The sequence below is a fragment of the Melospiza melodia genome, chromosome Z, assembly GCF_035770615.1.
Source record: "Melospiza melodia melodia isolate bMelMel2 chromosome Z, bMelMel2.pri, whole genome shotgun sequence".
Lineage (NCBI taxonomy): Eukaryota > Metazoa > Chordata > Aves > Passeriformes > Passerellidae > Melospiza > Melospiza melodia.
In genome coordinates this window covers 25,089,873-25,106,092 of record NC_086226.1, presented here as the reverse complement: position 1 = coordinate 25,106,092, position 16,220 = coordinate 25,089,873, and the positions used below count along the sequence as shown (strand labels likewise).

The following is a 16,220-nucleotide window of genomic DNA, read 5'->3' as shown; positions in this document are numbered from 1 at the left end:
GTGTTGTGTTCAGTCATGAAATTTTTCAGAGGCCTCTTGTTTTCTCAGCTTTTCCTCTATCCCCTCTTACACTGTCCATTTTTCTTTCCCAGCCACAACAACACGTTTCTCTCCAAACAGTGCTCAGAAAAGCTGCCCCTTTAGCCTTTTCCTGGGAGAAGGAGGAGAGGAGGGGCTGGGTGCAGTTGCCTAGGGAGTGCTGTAGCACTCTGCGCCTATCTGTTCCCTTCTATTCTGCTCCTGTCTACTCCTGTAAAGCAGAAGGGAGAGGGACAGGCAATGCTGCCAGCATCAGCAACAACTTTAGGGCTTCTGCCCAAAAAGAGACAACTGCAGACCTTGTTAAACTTCTGGGAACAGCTTAGTTGGACAGGTGACTCTTTAAACTTTTCTTACTCTGAAAATTATGTTGTAACCATGATGTTTCAGTGGAGTGTTAAATCACTTCACAGTAAGAGATTTCTGCATTTAAATGTCAAATCAAATGGCTCAATCCACTGAGTGGCAGATGTATTTTAGTCAGCAGTGCTTTTATGAAAAAACACTCTTAGGATTGCTCTTCCTGTCAAAACTCCCAGCCTGGATCTGGGCGAGGGAGGCAGATCTCTTTGGCATAGAAAAGGGCTTCTGAGGGGCTGCAGGAGCTAGGGTGGCCCAGGCCAGGTGTGGGGATGAGCCCCTCAATGCCTGCCCCAGCACGAGAGCCAGTGAGCAGAGAGCAACACAACAAAAACTCCCCTTCAGGGCTAAAGAGAGGGTGCAATTCCTTGGACCATGAGCTGCAGCTTAATCTTTGCCAGAGGGCTTCCTGGATGTGTGAGCTGCAGCATGTGGCCCAGCTTTTGCCTGCCATTAATCAGCCGCTTGATACTTCCTTGGCTTGTGGGGGGGCGCTTTTCTCACTTCTCTGGGATGCTGGGCTGCCCTTTGGGTGGAGAGCAGCAGCTTCTAGAGAGCATCCAGCTGTTGGGAGCCTGGGTGCCTGGCAGTCAAGCAGTTCTTTTGACACTGAAATTGAGGAAATCTAGGAGAGAACAGAAAATTAAAAACCCTCTAAAACAATAAAACAAAAATAATAATTATATATATATAAGCAATAATAAAATCAAACACTAATACTTCATGGGGGGAAATGCAGAGAGATGTCTGAGGTGAAAATACAGACAGCTTTAATTATAACTGTGGTTATATAATTGTTTATTTATTTGTTTGTTTATTGTCTTGCTTATTAGAGCACTGTTCATCACAACTCCCCTCTCAGCACCAGGCAATGGCAGGGGCTGTGGGAGAGGGATTGCTGGTTTGGGAGTGAGAGCTAGTCTGCACCAACCCCCCATGCCAAACCAGGGGAGGGGATCTGCTGAGGTGCCTCAGCACCTCTGCTTGGTAAAATCCTTCAGGCATGTATTCATGGGGTTTATGTGATAAATGTTTTCAATACTGAGAAGTGTAGCACAAGGCATTTTTTTTTCCTCTAGGGGAAAAATAAGGATTTTCTTCCAATTTTCTGTGCTTTTGTGTATCTTTCCTATTAGGTGCTCCTAGAAAAATAAACACAAATTAGCTTATAGTAAAACTATAATTTGCATATTTGTAAGATGTACATGAAGTCTTGTCTGGTGATAAGGAATGCCTTTTAAGCATTTTGAAAGGACAAGGAACAATTGTAACCCATCTTTTGTTCCTCATGGAGGTGGTCATGACACAAGGGTTGGCTTTTCTGAGGTTGGCAGCACCTCTGGGGTAGATGGACCATCATCCTCATTATCAGCTGACAGACCTGCCGCTTCCAGAGCCTCACACCTCTTGTGTAGAGGCACCAGAGGAGGTGAGGCAGATACCTGGAGAGGGTTCACCTGCCACCCTAAGCACAGATTTGCCTCTATTCTCTCCTTTACTGTAAGGTACTGCCTTCTCTGTGGTTGGGGGTGGGGGTGCAGGGTGTGGGATACAGGATCTTGATGTTTTTTCTCACACATGTTCCTATTTCTGTCTCAGGGAAGGAAGTGTGTGGCTCCAGCAGCTTTTTCTCAGACTCCCTGATGTTTCCTTAACCAGTCCACTTCCCTTCAAAGCTCTGCCGTCATCCACTTGGTCACACACCTCACACAGGTGTCCTTGTTCTGCCTCGCTTAGCTCCTGTGGACTAGAGGTGCAATACATCAGCAACAGCAAAACCAGCCATGCCTGAAAACAGTGACAAAGAAGACTGTCCAGCATAGGACAACTTCTCACTGCAGAGGTCATACCTGCTCTGAGCTCAACACTCAATGCTGTGTCTCACCAGCTTGTTAATAGAAAATTATTGGCAGAGGAAGTTTCATAAAGCATATTACAACACAAACCACCATAATAAAGATCTTGAACAATATCAATGGGATACAAATAAAAACCTTGGCATGGGTTCCTTCCCTAACACTTACACATACACACACACTAAACACACCTCAGTGTTACTGAGGGCCTTAGGTTGAAATGAAAAAATGCTTTATTTCCACTTTAAGATTCAATACAGATCAAGTGACTTGCTGTGTTCAGGCAGTTTCAGGTTTCTACAGGATTGCAAACCATTTTGCTTTTAAAAACAAAACTAATCTAGGAACCTTGGGGTGCTTTTTTTTCCTGGTTTGTTTTTTATTTCTTTTTTTCATTACAGTTTCATAACAAGTGCTCAAAAATAAACACTTTTCTTCTTTCAATACTGAAGCTGTTGCTTTATGCTACTGTCTTACATAATTTAACCTTAAAAACAATCAAAATTTTCTGCTGTAATTTCAGACACTTCAACATGCTCATCTGATCTCCAAGGACAGAAAGAATGATTACTATTCAAGGAAAAAAAGTCCACTCCTATTTTAATTAAAATGTGTTTGTGCTGGAAATTACTTCAAAGTTGAAATTAAAGATGAAATTATTTCCTTTAATCAAAGTTATAGAACACTTATGTTATTAGTGTGAATACCTAAAAGGGACAAAAAAATTTTTTTTCCTTGTTCCAAACCTTTGCTGAGAACTGGAATGTGGTTTTTTTCCTTACTACTTTTGGTTATTTACAGTATGTAAATCACAGGTCCTGCAACATGAGTTCTATATTAAAAACATCTCAATCTCATACCACTGCTGGCTGGGAATTTCTACTTATTTTCTTTTTTAAACCCAATTTTGCAGATGACTTTAGCTCTTGTCATTGTTTTTTTCCTTTCAAGGAGACACCTTGACACAGTATCTGACATAACATTGAGGTTTTGAGATCCTGAATATTTAGAGATTCTGTTCAGGCCAGAGAGTCTAGAGATGGTTTGGTGGCAAGTGCTGCAGGGGCAGCCCCACTGGGTCTCCAAGGAGGGCTCAGGAGTGATAGCTCTTTTGCCTCATACATCAAGCTCCTTAGCAGCCACTGCAGTTCATTTTTCCCCACATGCGAGTCCTCAGTCGGAAGTTCCTCCGTGCGATGACACGAGCTGTCACACAGACCTGGGCTCTGACTCAGATGGTGTCTGTGTCCCTGCAGTGATGACTCAGGCACCTGTCACTTCAGCTCTTGCCTTGTCTGCCTTCTTCATTGTTCTTGCCAATAGCCTACTCCAGTCCTGAGTGTCTGGCAGCTTCCACTATTCCACTGAACACCTGCAAATTCCAGAGAAGCATCCTCTGTGCAGGAGGGAGTGAGACCTCACATACCACAGGTCCCGCACAGCATGGCAAGTACTAGATTTCTTACCAATATTTTCAAAACTACAGGCAGTAACACCATTACTTAGCAATTGCAAACCTGCTAGAAGGCTTCACATGCTTTTCTTTCACCAGTGATTAGCATGCTGTGGAAAGGTCGGGGGAAAACACTTCTGAAAAACTGTCATTCCAATTTCAAACAGAGGAGGACTGAGTCATGGGAGAAACCATTTCTCCAAGCCTATACACTGAATTGTGACAGAATCAGAATTAAAATATCTTGCTTTTATTCTTCTCAAGTGTTGCTGCTGCCTTTCGTCTGTATCTTTTCTACTTTCTGCACTTTTTGCAGATTTTCTTGACTTTGTGTTTCTTGGTGGTGTTCTTTTAAAAAATAATGCAAAACTGCTTCCTCCCTTCACTTACTGCCTCCAATTCTTTCAGGTCCCTTATCTCCCACCTCATATTAATTGATTCATTCCCCTCTCCAGAGTTTAGTACTATCAAAAACTAATTATTGTTGCAGAGCTCCCTGTATGTTTTGGGCTGAAATTGTGACTTATTAATAATTGCACACTTATTCTGATGAGAAAGCTAAAATACTTTAAAAGCTGAAGTAAGGTGATTAACTTTTAAATAGATCTCCATTTCATCCTGTCCAGATTTTTGATGACACCATGCAGTCTCAGTAGATCATATTTTCTTCAGGCTGCTCAGAGAACCTGTGAGTAAGGATGCCTGTGAAAATGCTTGAGTTGATTGGAAACTGGTGAACATTGTCCCAGTTTTCAAGAAGGGCAAGAAGCATGACCCTGGAAACTGCAGGCCTGTCAGTCACACATTCAGTGGTGTCACTGGTAAAATTATGGAGAAAATTATTCCTGAAGGTACTGAAAAATGCCTGAAGGACAATGCAGCTCTTGGCCACAGCCAGCATGGCTTTGTGAGGGGAAAGTTCTGCTGGTTGCATCTGATTTAATTTTGTGACAAAGTAACCCACCTATGGGGCTCAAGGGAAACCATGCAGTTTTGATGCAGTCTTTCGGATTTCAACAGAGATTTCAATACTGTCTCTTCCAGGACCCTTCTGGACAAAACACCCAGAACACAAAACACCCAGCCCACAGCTGGATAAACAGATCAAGTGATGGGTGAGTAACTGGCTCATGGGTCAGGCACAAAAGGTGACAGTGAATGGAGTGAAATCACACTGGTGACTTGTGACTAGTGGGATTTCACAGGGCTCCATCCTCATCCCTGTGCTCTTCAGATCTTCATAAAAAACTTAGACACAGGATTCAAAGGTAAATTAAAGTTTGCTCCCATTCAATTGGGAGATGCTGAAAAGAGGCTGGAAAGCAGCACAGAAACGGACCTGGGAATCCTGGTCAATGGTCAGTTGGATCTGAGTCAGCAGCGCCCTGGCAGCCAGGAGGGTCAATCCTGTCCTGGGGGCATCAGGCCCAGCTGGGATTGTCCCACTCTGCTCTGGGGCAGCCTCATGTAAGGTGCTGGGGGCAGTTTTGGGTACCACCATGTAAGATACAAAGATACTAGAGAATGTCTAAGGGAGGACCATGAGGATGGTAAAGGGCCTCAAGGAGAAGCCATACAAGGAGAGGCCGAGTGCACTTGATCTGTTCAGCCTGGAGAAAAGGAGACTGAGTTACATTGCAGTTACAACTTCCCTGTGAGAGGAAGAGGAGGTGCAGTCACTGATCTCTTCTTTGTGGTGACCAGTGACAAGACCCAAGGGAATGGGTCTTGTCCCCTAAAGTTGAGTCAGGGGAGGCTTGGGCTAACTATCAGGAAAATTGTGTTCATCCAGAGGTTGTCTGGGCACTGGAACAGGCTCTCCTGTGCAGTGGTCACAGCACCAAGCCTGACAGAGTACACAAAGTGTTTGGACAATGCTGTCAGACACATGGTGGGACTCTTGGGCATGGTGCTGTGTGGGGCCAGGAGTTGCATTTGATGATCCTCATGGGTCCCTTCCAGCTCAGAATATTCTATAATTGCAGGATATTTTTTCTACATTTTCTTTTCCATGCTAGAGATGCTATGTTTCAAATGTTTTTGAAATGAAATGCTTTGTAGCTTTTTTTTTTTTTTTTACATATTTCTAAATTATTTTAAAGAAGCAAATATCCAGTGATACCACTTAAATTTTAGTTTGGATCTCTTGACCAGGTAGTGAAATTTTGTAAGGCATAGTGCTGGCTTTTACACTGATAATGTAGGATACCACATCCTCTCTAAAGCTTTCTGCTCACATCAGTCCTAGGCACAGAAGGAAATTGCAGGCCCAGAAACACACTACCCAAGGACTTTTAAATTCAGAGCACTGCAATTGTTGAAATATTGAGAGGTAATGTTATCTGTCTTGTTTTCAAAACTTGTGTGTGACTGATCAGCCTCTGTATGCCTTGTTCCACTAATGTCCTTGTCTAAAATCACAATGCTCTAAATGACCCTGGTGGGCATGGCAGTGAGTGCTAAAGCTGTACTTCATGGTGCTTCCTAGTTCATATTTTGATCAAGCGTAAGTAATATGTCACCTAAAGCTAACTAAACATATTGTTTCTCACAGGTCCAGCTGAGTCACTGAAACGTGTCTGCATGTCTCAGGATACCAAACCTGTGAATTGAAATACAGGTTATTGATTATTGTCTTGGAAAAAGCAGCCAGAGGCAATTAATGAGACATCATATAACTTCTAAACTAAATGATGGCTGTACATGATAATTTTCAGCTGAGATGTTGGCAACTTATTAGAAACAACTTTGAGATAACATAAAGTGTGTAGGATTTACATATCTGAATTTTTTCTAATGCTGTCCTTCAGCCTAAGAACAACATACTGGTTTCAGGAAGAAGGGATTTTATCAGAAGTAAAAGGGTAAATTTGTCTTGCAATTTGTTTTTTAAGGTGGCTTCGAGGTGTTTTTGAGGACATGGATCCTCTTGTCTAAGCCCTGTAATATCCTTGCCTTGAACAATGTATGAGCCATCTGCCACAGTGACAGGAGCCCTTTATCATTTGGATAATCATGCTGAGATTTATGCTTGTACTGAACAAGGAAATCTGTGGGTTTTCTCTATTCTTTGGTTTTGTGTGAGGAATGGAAGCAGAAGGTGGCCCTTGCACTTGTAATAAGCGCAATTGAATCCTACAAGGGCAGTGAATAATCCTGCTGTCTCTGTCTGATCTCCTGTTCTTCACCCAAAACCAAAACAAAACTAAGCTTTCACCAAAGTTGACCCAAACGTAGGCCTTGGTGACAGATATTATTGTCCTCTACTTTGTACAGCCCACAATGCTGTAACGTGCTTTTCTTTTCATGTACTGACTGGCACACTCACTGCATAGTTTAAGTCCTGGAATATGCATACACAGGTTGTTTTCCATAAGAAAACAGTGATAATGCCTTCATATAGTGGAATTTTTTTGTTTTCCCCAGCATTCCAGTGAGCATCAAAATTTTATCAAAAAGTTCATTGAATAAAGTTAAACTACATGCAGGCAGCTGTGATATTGTTAGTTATTGCAGGCTCCCTGGGGGTGATGTTTAGCACAGAAGTCCTTCTGTGCAGCTTCCCTGTGCAGTGATCTCCAACAGACCCCCTGTTTGCTCTAACTAATGACAGACTAGCCTTCATTTGAGGACAAGCTGATAAAAGCAATTTTTAAGAGGCAAAGAAAAAAAAAGAGCTGCTGAGTTATTTGACACAAGGAATTCCTGAACTGTTGTTGCAAACCCTGCTTAGAAATAGCGCTTGAAATCCTAAATCAACATTTCTGACCTGTAGCTGGATGATGCAAATGCAGGAAAAAGGCTGTTTTACTATTCCTTTACAATCTAGGATCAATGGAAAACAGAAGTAGAGCACATCCATCACAGTCAGAGAAACCAGTCTTACTTTTGGAGGAGGAGGAAAAACTGCATTAAGTTTTTTCTAAACACCCTGTAGAGCACATTTGTCATATATCTGTATCAAAGAATGGTGTAAAGAGACAATACAGAAAAGCATGTCAATTCATTAACTCAGCCTTGCCCTCAGAAAAATGATTGCTTACATACTTTTAGCCATATCTCCTAAAAATGCAACTGCAACTTTTAAAACAGGGTATTGACCTCTAGCAAGAATAAAACATGCTGCCTTTCCTTAATACTTTTGTCCTGCTGTAACAAGATGTCCTGCTGATGTGGCTAGAGCAAGGAACAGCAAAGACCTAGGACAGCAAAACTTCATAGAAGCAGACAGTGATAAATGTCCTTGCAAGGTACATCTCTCCTTCAGAGCGGTACTACAGACACTGAGAAAGTAGTATCACTGTATGATACACAGATAATATTTATTATTGGTAAAGTTAAGAGGTTGTGCATCCAGGCCTAAAATTTACCTCTTCCAGCCCTCTAATTTCCCATGCCTTGTCTTGGTTTTATCCTTTGCTGTGTCCAAAACAGGCAGCTCTTCTTCCAAGTGAGCTAGTGGTATATTATGCTTTTTGATCTTCCTTCTTATTTTGCACTTTAAAATCTTAATGTTCCTTAATCCTCCATAGGATTGCCCATTTTGCTGCAGAGCAAAAAATTTAAGCTGGTTGTTAAGTGGAATTGGAATGCTGCTTCTTACACAGAAAACTGCTGGCAGAGAAATTCAGTTTCAGTAAGAATTTGTGCTGCAGGTGGGAGGACCTGTGCTACTTGATTAAAAGGCAGTGGGTTTTTCCAGGATGCTCCTGTGTATTTCTGAGAAAGGATTGGTACCTTTGTCTGCAGTTTATAGCAGAGTGAGGGATGCTGTAGATTTCAGGAAGGGACAAAGATTTTTCTTGGATCACTGTGTTGGATACCAAGGATTGCACCTCTAGTTGTTTGGTTTGATTTTCAAGCAAGCAGAATTTCTTAAGAGATAATTCTGTGTTTAGTATAGTGCAATGTGTTTTATCCCTGGTGGAAGGTGGAAATGTGGAAAGGCGTGGGCAGGAAAGAGAATATTGAGGGATAACTGGAAAATACCTTTGTCAACCAGAATGGAAACAGCTTGATGCATTCTTGATGATTTTCAAAAGCAAGGACATTAGAACCAAACTTTTGTGGGTTGCCAGAGTTGCCCTAAGAATGCTGCACAAGCAGGGAGACATGAAGTATGCTCTGGAAAACTTGTAGTGGACTGTGGAAAACACTTAGGAGTAATTCAAGCATAGCAGGGGATGTTTTTCCTTGGTTCAAATACAGAGAGAAAAAAATTAGCTTTCCTGTTCCTTCTTCACATAAACCAGACCTTTAGGTCAGTTAGACTGTATTTGCTGTAACATTGATTTCAAGCCTTTTCTTCCTGGAATTTCTGTCTATGTTCTTGCAAGGATCATCCCAAAGAACCCAAGAACTAACCAAGTTGAACAAAATTTATTTCAGCCTACTTATGCTAGGAATTAGATAACTTCTAATGTATGCAGCTTTTTTTTTTTTTTTCTTAATATGTGTGATATTTTTTTCTTCCTATTTCAATTCCCAGTGCTAATGCCCCACTATTCTGTACAGTGTTTCCATGTAGCTGGAGCCTTCTCAGTGACAACATAAGCTGTGCTGGAACAAACAATGTGTTGAGGGTCCCAGACACGGGAGAAATTAATGTAAAAACAGTGCTAAGACCACACAACTTTTCTATAACCAGGGCAACCCTAGCACCCACTTTTAAGTGCATCACTGCTATTTACCAGGGGTGCAGAACATCTGAGAGCCACCTTATTTCACATTTAAAAATTAACTTCAGCAGTTCAAGAGTGGTTTTTTTTGTTTGCTCCTTTTGAATTTCATCTATCATTCTGCAGGGTTTGCTGGTCCTTCTCATTGCCTACTCAAACTTTTCCCAAAGACTTATTGGCTTGAAATGTTCTTTGCTCCCTCACTGCCTAAAAGTGTCTCACAGTCTTTCCTGGAACTCTGTTAACTATAAAGCTGTTTAATTCCACAGTTCCAGGAGGCTTTGGGCCCCTGTGTTATGCATTGGATGCATTTAAATTTCAGTGGGGATGTTCAGTTCAGTATTAACTAGCTTTGCCTCATCCTGCAGTCGCTGGACTGTGAATTTTGCTTGCAATATACCTCTATAACAGTGACTACAGTGAAGTTTTTATCCCTTATTTCCCATCTGAATTTGGCTCATTGTTTCCTCCTCCTTAGTTTTTTTCCCCCTAGCTCTTTGAACTTCCCTTTTATTTTTTGGCCTCCCCAGTTATTTGCTCTGCCTTTGGTTTCCCCCTTGCTTTCTCATTGATTAGTCTTAGTCTCTATTATGATGTTCACTTCTCTGAGAAAGGAGGCAAGAGATTTGGGACTATAGAAAGGGAGTTTTACATTGGTTTGCATCCTCGACCTGGTTCTGCACATGCAGCATTCTCCTCTTCCCAGCAGAGGTGAGCAAATCCAGAGATGTGGTAGCTCCTCTCCTTGTTGCTCCTTGGCCATAAGGTGGCTGATATGGGGATCTGTCTTTGCAATTCCCAAATCATACAGAAACTCTTCCTTCAGTGTGCCCAGAAAAGGTTATAAGAGCAGGAATGTGTCTTGGATTGAGAGAGAAGTCACAGATCTCTTAGGGCAGGCTTTTTTTCAGTCTCTGCTTTCTTTTCCCTCCCAACAGAAATGCAAAAATTCTGGCCTTTTTAACCCAAAGAGGAAAAAAAGCAATTAAAAGGTGTGAATCTAATTATTGCCTTAGAGTGACTTTCTACAGGGAATGAAACTAACCTGGCAACAATTGGGATTATATGATTTAAGTAGGACAAAACCATTGCTGCTTTGAGTTTTGGAGGAGCTGACAGCATGTTTTTCTAGACTGTATGTGCTTCTCCAGTTTTGCAAATTGACCTTTTAGATTAGTCAACAGTGACTCATGATAATTTACACTTTGAAGGGAGGCATTTTATGCAGAACACTTATTCATGTTTTTTCTTTCCCTAATTTACTTGTCATTATGGCCATAGACTGAGCAAAGGTTGGGTACAGTCATTTAATACATTCCAGATAATTTCTATTTTACAATGAAAGAAACTAGAATGTCCATGTTCCTTCCTCTCTCTTTCTTGCTTGTATTGGCTGTTATATTGCCTCTTGCGTGCTACAGCACAAGTCAAAGTAAAACCAGAGCTCCACATTTGTGAGCCAGACAGGTCTGTAGATGCTGCATTGCAGGCAGTGTTGCAGAGGTGTAGCTGGGAAAGGTGGTTGTGCAGCTCGCAGTAGTTCAGAGGAGGTTTCCTTTCTCTCAAGGTTTTGTAATGTGGCATGCAATGATGGAAAACCTTCTTGAGGTTTTTGTATGTTTCATCATTTTCTTCTTTCAAAACTAAGTTGCTCTTTCAAAACTGGACAGGAGATATTACTGAGTATGCAAATTGCAGTAGTGCAGTACCCTAAAATACCATTCCATTTTGCTGTAAGTTTTGTGTCATGAGAAGGACGAAGACTGGTTGGTAAAAGAGAAACATTGCAGAAACCCCCACTTTTACCCTCATTTTTCTTCGATCTTTTCACTGGACAATATCAGTCCCTGAAAAGCAACAGGGCTCTTGCCCTGAAACATCTCCATTTCAAGATGTCTGAAAGGGCCTTTAATGTGTAAGGTCTGTTTCAATCTGTTGCTACATGAGGTGTCTGCAATAACATAAAATAATACTTTTTCCAGAAAAAGAACATAATGTAAAAGGAAAAGGTTAGTTGATGAAACAGAAAATAATAAGGCAGGAGTGCAGACTCACTGGCTGGCTCTTCTGTGTCCATTTAACCTGTGGAAGGGAGATTGGTTGGACGCTCAGCTGGGCTCTCAGGAGAGGACACATCAAGCTCCCTGTGAAATACACAGAGAAGGTCTCGATCTCTGTCCTGTCCATCACTGCAGCTCCACACTTGACACAGCTTTCAGGGACCAGATGTTCAAGACACTCCAAGCCATTTATTCCCACAGCCTGCACAATGTGTATACTGCAGAAATGTATTATCTATGTTGGAGCTTCAACTACTGTTAAAATACTTTAAACTGCTGTTCAACTACTGTTCTCTGCTGTTCTTGATTGGTGGTTTAATGATGCTGGATCAAACCCTGAAGGGAAACTGGCCAGGGTTGGAGAAAAAGAACTTTATGACATGGAAGACAATACCAGCACAAAAAATGAGAGGATAAATTGGGGAATAGGTAAGAAGCACCTTCTAGTCTTCACAGAAGGTTCAAAAACAAGTTTCCAAGATGAATGGTGGGATATTTAAGAGCATTTCTTTTGTAGGACAGATCTTGAGCATTTTATGACTCAAAGTGATGTTTTATGTATGTGGGTGCTGGAAGTCAGGATTTTTTTCTTCTTTTTTCTTTCAGTGCAAAGGTTTTAAGACTCATGTGCCCTTTTAAAATTTCCTAACTATGCACACAATATTTTGTTGGAAGGGTTGTTGCAGTTAATATTGGACTTGATTATAGTGCAGGTGTATGTTTTACGATGTTGTTGATGGATGTCTCCTAATTGTGCAGGACGGGAAACCATGAACATAAGGACATGACAATTTTCATAATGAATGACTAAACACTGTAAGAAGTGCTTAAATAAGTACTCAAAAAGAATTTTAATAGCAGGAGCAACAGGGGAGGAAGGAAAGAGAGACCATACTTACTGTGGTTTCGGTGCTATTTTTTATTTTAACATGATTTTTTCAGCAGATTCTCTTTACTCTCAGAAAAGTAGAATTGATTTTTCAATTCTATAGAGTATCTGAGAGCTTTTAAATGATGCTGAAACAAGGGAGAGTTGTGAAAGTTGACTCTTGCTGATGGTATTCACATCCCTTTAAAAAAATACATTTAAAACTTCTGTGTCTTTCAGGTACTTGTCTAAGTGCACGTGGATGTGGGAAGGCAGGAGGTTCCTGTTTGCAAGGAAAATGTTTTGCAGTAATTGGTGGGTACAGATGTGTCCTGTAGGGATTTACATGGATAGTGACAAATCAACAGCCTTGAAAGGTCCTTGACAAATCAATGCCATGGCTTGACTGGGATCTAAGAGAAACATGTAATGTTCTTTCCGGTCTTGAAACCTGAGTCCGAAGGCTACAGAAGCCTTGAAATAACTTTCCATCATCAGCCAGGCCAATTCCAGTTACAGCAAGGGACAGTCAGAGGAACCTGGAGATAGAAGACCACTCAGCTACAAGATGCACTGTTTGAATGTTCTGCCTGATACAAAGCAGAACATTTGGTGGTGTAAATGAGCCTTCCACAACCCTCCTGACCTCAGCAGCTTCATCAGCACCAGCAGCAGTGAGAGACACTGACTGAGGCAGCCTGGCTGGGATCCCTGCTAAGGGCACTACTTTTCCCAGAGCCAGCCTGGTGACAGCATGACTGGAGGGCCCACCCAAAACCTCCTTAATTCCTGGATGCTACCACACGTCAAGGTGATACAAAACTCCCTAAATTCAGAAGCAATCTAACCTTAACAGCATCTTCTGTGGAAGAGTTGTGTCTTTAGCTTATAGCTTCAGGGGATGAATGCTATTTTCAGAGGGGGAGCTATTCCATATTTGAACTACTCCATGTGGATTTAATAGTGTCATAGTAGTGATAGCAGAATCACGCCTTTTCTTCCCTCTGACTCTTTTGTAAAGCACCTCTGAAGCAAAGCTTACAAAGAAATAAAAATAAAGTGCTTAGCTTTGATCTTCATGATCAAGAAATTATAAATGGGCAAGACACCTAGAATACTTACAGTAAAACTTCTTCCTGGTTATGTTTGCTTTTCTGCAAGCGCTTTGCTGTTCTTTGAGGCTGCATTTTACTGCAACTGATGTTGGATTTCCGTGCAATCCCTACCCGCAGTTTTACGCATGAGTGAGGGGTGTGCGATGAAGGGCGATGGACGAAGCCAAGGCACCATCTGGAGAGCAGCTGCCACCTCCCTGCTCTGAGCCAGGGTGGCCCTGATGGTCAGAGCTGGCTGCCCACTGCACCCACCTGCCCCAAGGGCTGGCCTCTCCCCCACAGGGAGGCTGGATAGGGGAAGGCTGAGACCCTTTCCCAGGACAGCCATGCCTCAATTCAGTGTGAGCTGATTGCCCAGCGGCATCACCCTTTGGCTGGACAGCGACACTAACAGCTCATGCCTGGCTTAATTAAGAGAAAAACCTACAAATTTACATGGAAGATAACGTTTCTTTATTTTTCTCAACCTATATTGTTGCACTCTCTTTTTCCCATCTGTGCTCAGTATCACTGAAGCATAGTCCTGTCATCTGAGCTTGACTTAAAATGTTAACATTTGAACAGGAGGGAATTAGAGAAGCTCTGCCTTCTGCTCGCCTCTAATAATAATTTGCTTTAAAAGTATGTATGGATACATAGTAAGATGACACCTGTGCCTTGTAGGAATGGATTTCTCTCAAACAGAAATAATCAGCTGTTGCATGGCTCAAGCACTGTAGAAGAGATCAAAAGAGGAGTTTCAGGATAAACATACATATAAACTAAACAAATTGAGAGACTGAAGTGAAATCTCATTTTTTGAGAAACAGTGCCTGTGTTTTGGAAAAGAAAAATAGACAGAAATCATTGTGCTTTGAGGTCTGACCAAACTTTTCTGCTGAACTTCCATGTATTTTCTGACACTATGACAAGCAAGGAGTCAGCTGAGATGGGGAGGATTAATGGAAGCAGGTGGGACATCCATTGTAATGTTGCATGGATGATTCCAGACTTGTCCTGTTGCAGGCTTTGAGCAGGGGTGATCTTCGGGGGCCTGTGCTCTGTAACCCCACCCCACCTACCCTCAGGAAATTTAATTGCCCTCCTTTTCTGCTGGAGCAGTGACAGGGCTCCCACCCAGCAATGAAATGCCTTTGATACATCGCCTACTGTGTTATCAATAGCGAGGAAATTCAATGTGCTCGCAGTGCCAAGGGGCAAAGTAACAGTTATGGGAAGGGAAGGAATGGTACCAGCAGTAACATCCTGGCCTCCTCTCCCCCTGGCTGTGCTTGCCCACAGGGTGACCACAGAAGAAAAATGCCTGATTGAATAATGTTTGCGCAGAAACCAGCTGTGAATTCCTTGGACAGCACAGTTAGGATGCAGTTTGTCAAGTGTGTCTTTTGTGATTGTAGCTCTAACAAGAGCTCTGCTGATGTGCTTTTCATCTAGCAAAAACTACATTGCCTTTATTCACCCTCTGTTCAAAGACCAGCTGTGAGGATTGCACTGAATTGTTGAATAATCTCTGCTAATGCATAAGTAATACTTGCTGACTTATGTGAGAGTCCTATTTCTTACTGAAAAAACATTTCATTTTTATTAGGTAAAGTAAAAAAACCCTATTAGTAAAGACTACAACTCAATACCAGTTTAACTTTTATTTTGCTGCTCTATTTCCTCTCATAATTGTGTAAATTGGTGGCTACCTTCTTTAAAAACAAAAGTAAAAACCAAACACTCAACAAAAACAACAAAGAACTAATCCAACTAATCCTACCAGAAACCTCTCACAAAAAATTAACTAGTACTTTCAGCACAGAACTCCTGCTGATTGAGGAGGAAAAGATTTGGTGGTGGATACAGGCAGACCACTGGAGAAAAGCCCTAAATATTAACACCAGCATCAAGATGCCATCTTGAAGAGGTGATATGCAGGTCCTTATTGCAATACTCATATTTTTTCCCATTGCTGGAACATTTTCCTCTAGCTTTTACAGTGAACATTTCCTACAGAGCCACCTAAATCCTCAGACACTGGTGCATGTACCCACTATCAAATGAGTAGAGTACAACTGACCTTCTGCATGCACAGGCAGGGTAATGAGGAAATTTGACAGGGCACTTAATTATGAGCTTCTTAATACAATTGGTGCAAAATGGGTCTTCTGCCTTGGAAAGCAAGGTGCCACAGGTGGGCTTTCCACCCCTCTGCCCTGCCCTCCCTACAACACAGACCAGCTGCACACGTGAAAACTGAGTTTGAGAAGCAGCTCTTACCCGTGGCTCACAGTCCTGTGCATCACTCATTTTGCCCATGCACTATAGGTTATTTACCCAATCAGCCTTTTTCCTTTATAGCTGTATTTGTGCCCAAGCTGCCTGGTTATAACCTGCTTCATCTACTTACAAAAATAAAATTTATTTTAAATGTATCTGAAAGTTGGTGGCTCATTTTTGATCCTCAGAATTTGCATAGGTAGGCAAATAAACAGGCATAGGTATGTAAAGAGTTCTTGTTCAAAAAACAAAAAACGCTAAATATCTCAAACATCTGAAAATTTAGCATCTTTTTTAACTTTTTTTTTTTTTTTTTTTTTTTTTTTTTTTTTTTTGTGTGTGTGAGTAATAGCATTTACATAATCAGAGAAGAATCTGGTGACTGCCAAGTCTTTTGTTCATGACATCAGCTGCTGTCAGAGAGAATGATGAAAGAGCAGCCTTTTAAGATTTTACTGAGAAAGTAAAACTAGTGTTTCTTGTCAGGTCCTGCATAATGCTTCTTACTAGTTTTCACTGGTTTCCCCCC

General features: G+C 41.6%; 1 long non-coding RNA gene across 1 annotated transcript; it reads left to right on the top strand.

The window, feature by feature from the left end:
- Positions 1 to 379: 379 nt before the first annotated feature.
- On the top strand, positions 380 to 15,846 carry LOC134432279 (uncharacterized). Its single transcript, XR_010031281.1, has 2 exons — positions 380 to 4,823; positions 12,555 to 15,846. It is a non-coding gene; the product is annotated as an uncharacterized LOC134432279 (long non-coding RNA).
- The last annotated feature ends 374 nt before the right edge of the window (positions 15,847 to 16,220 follow it).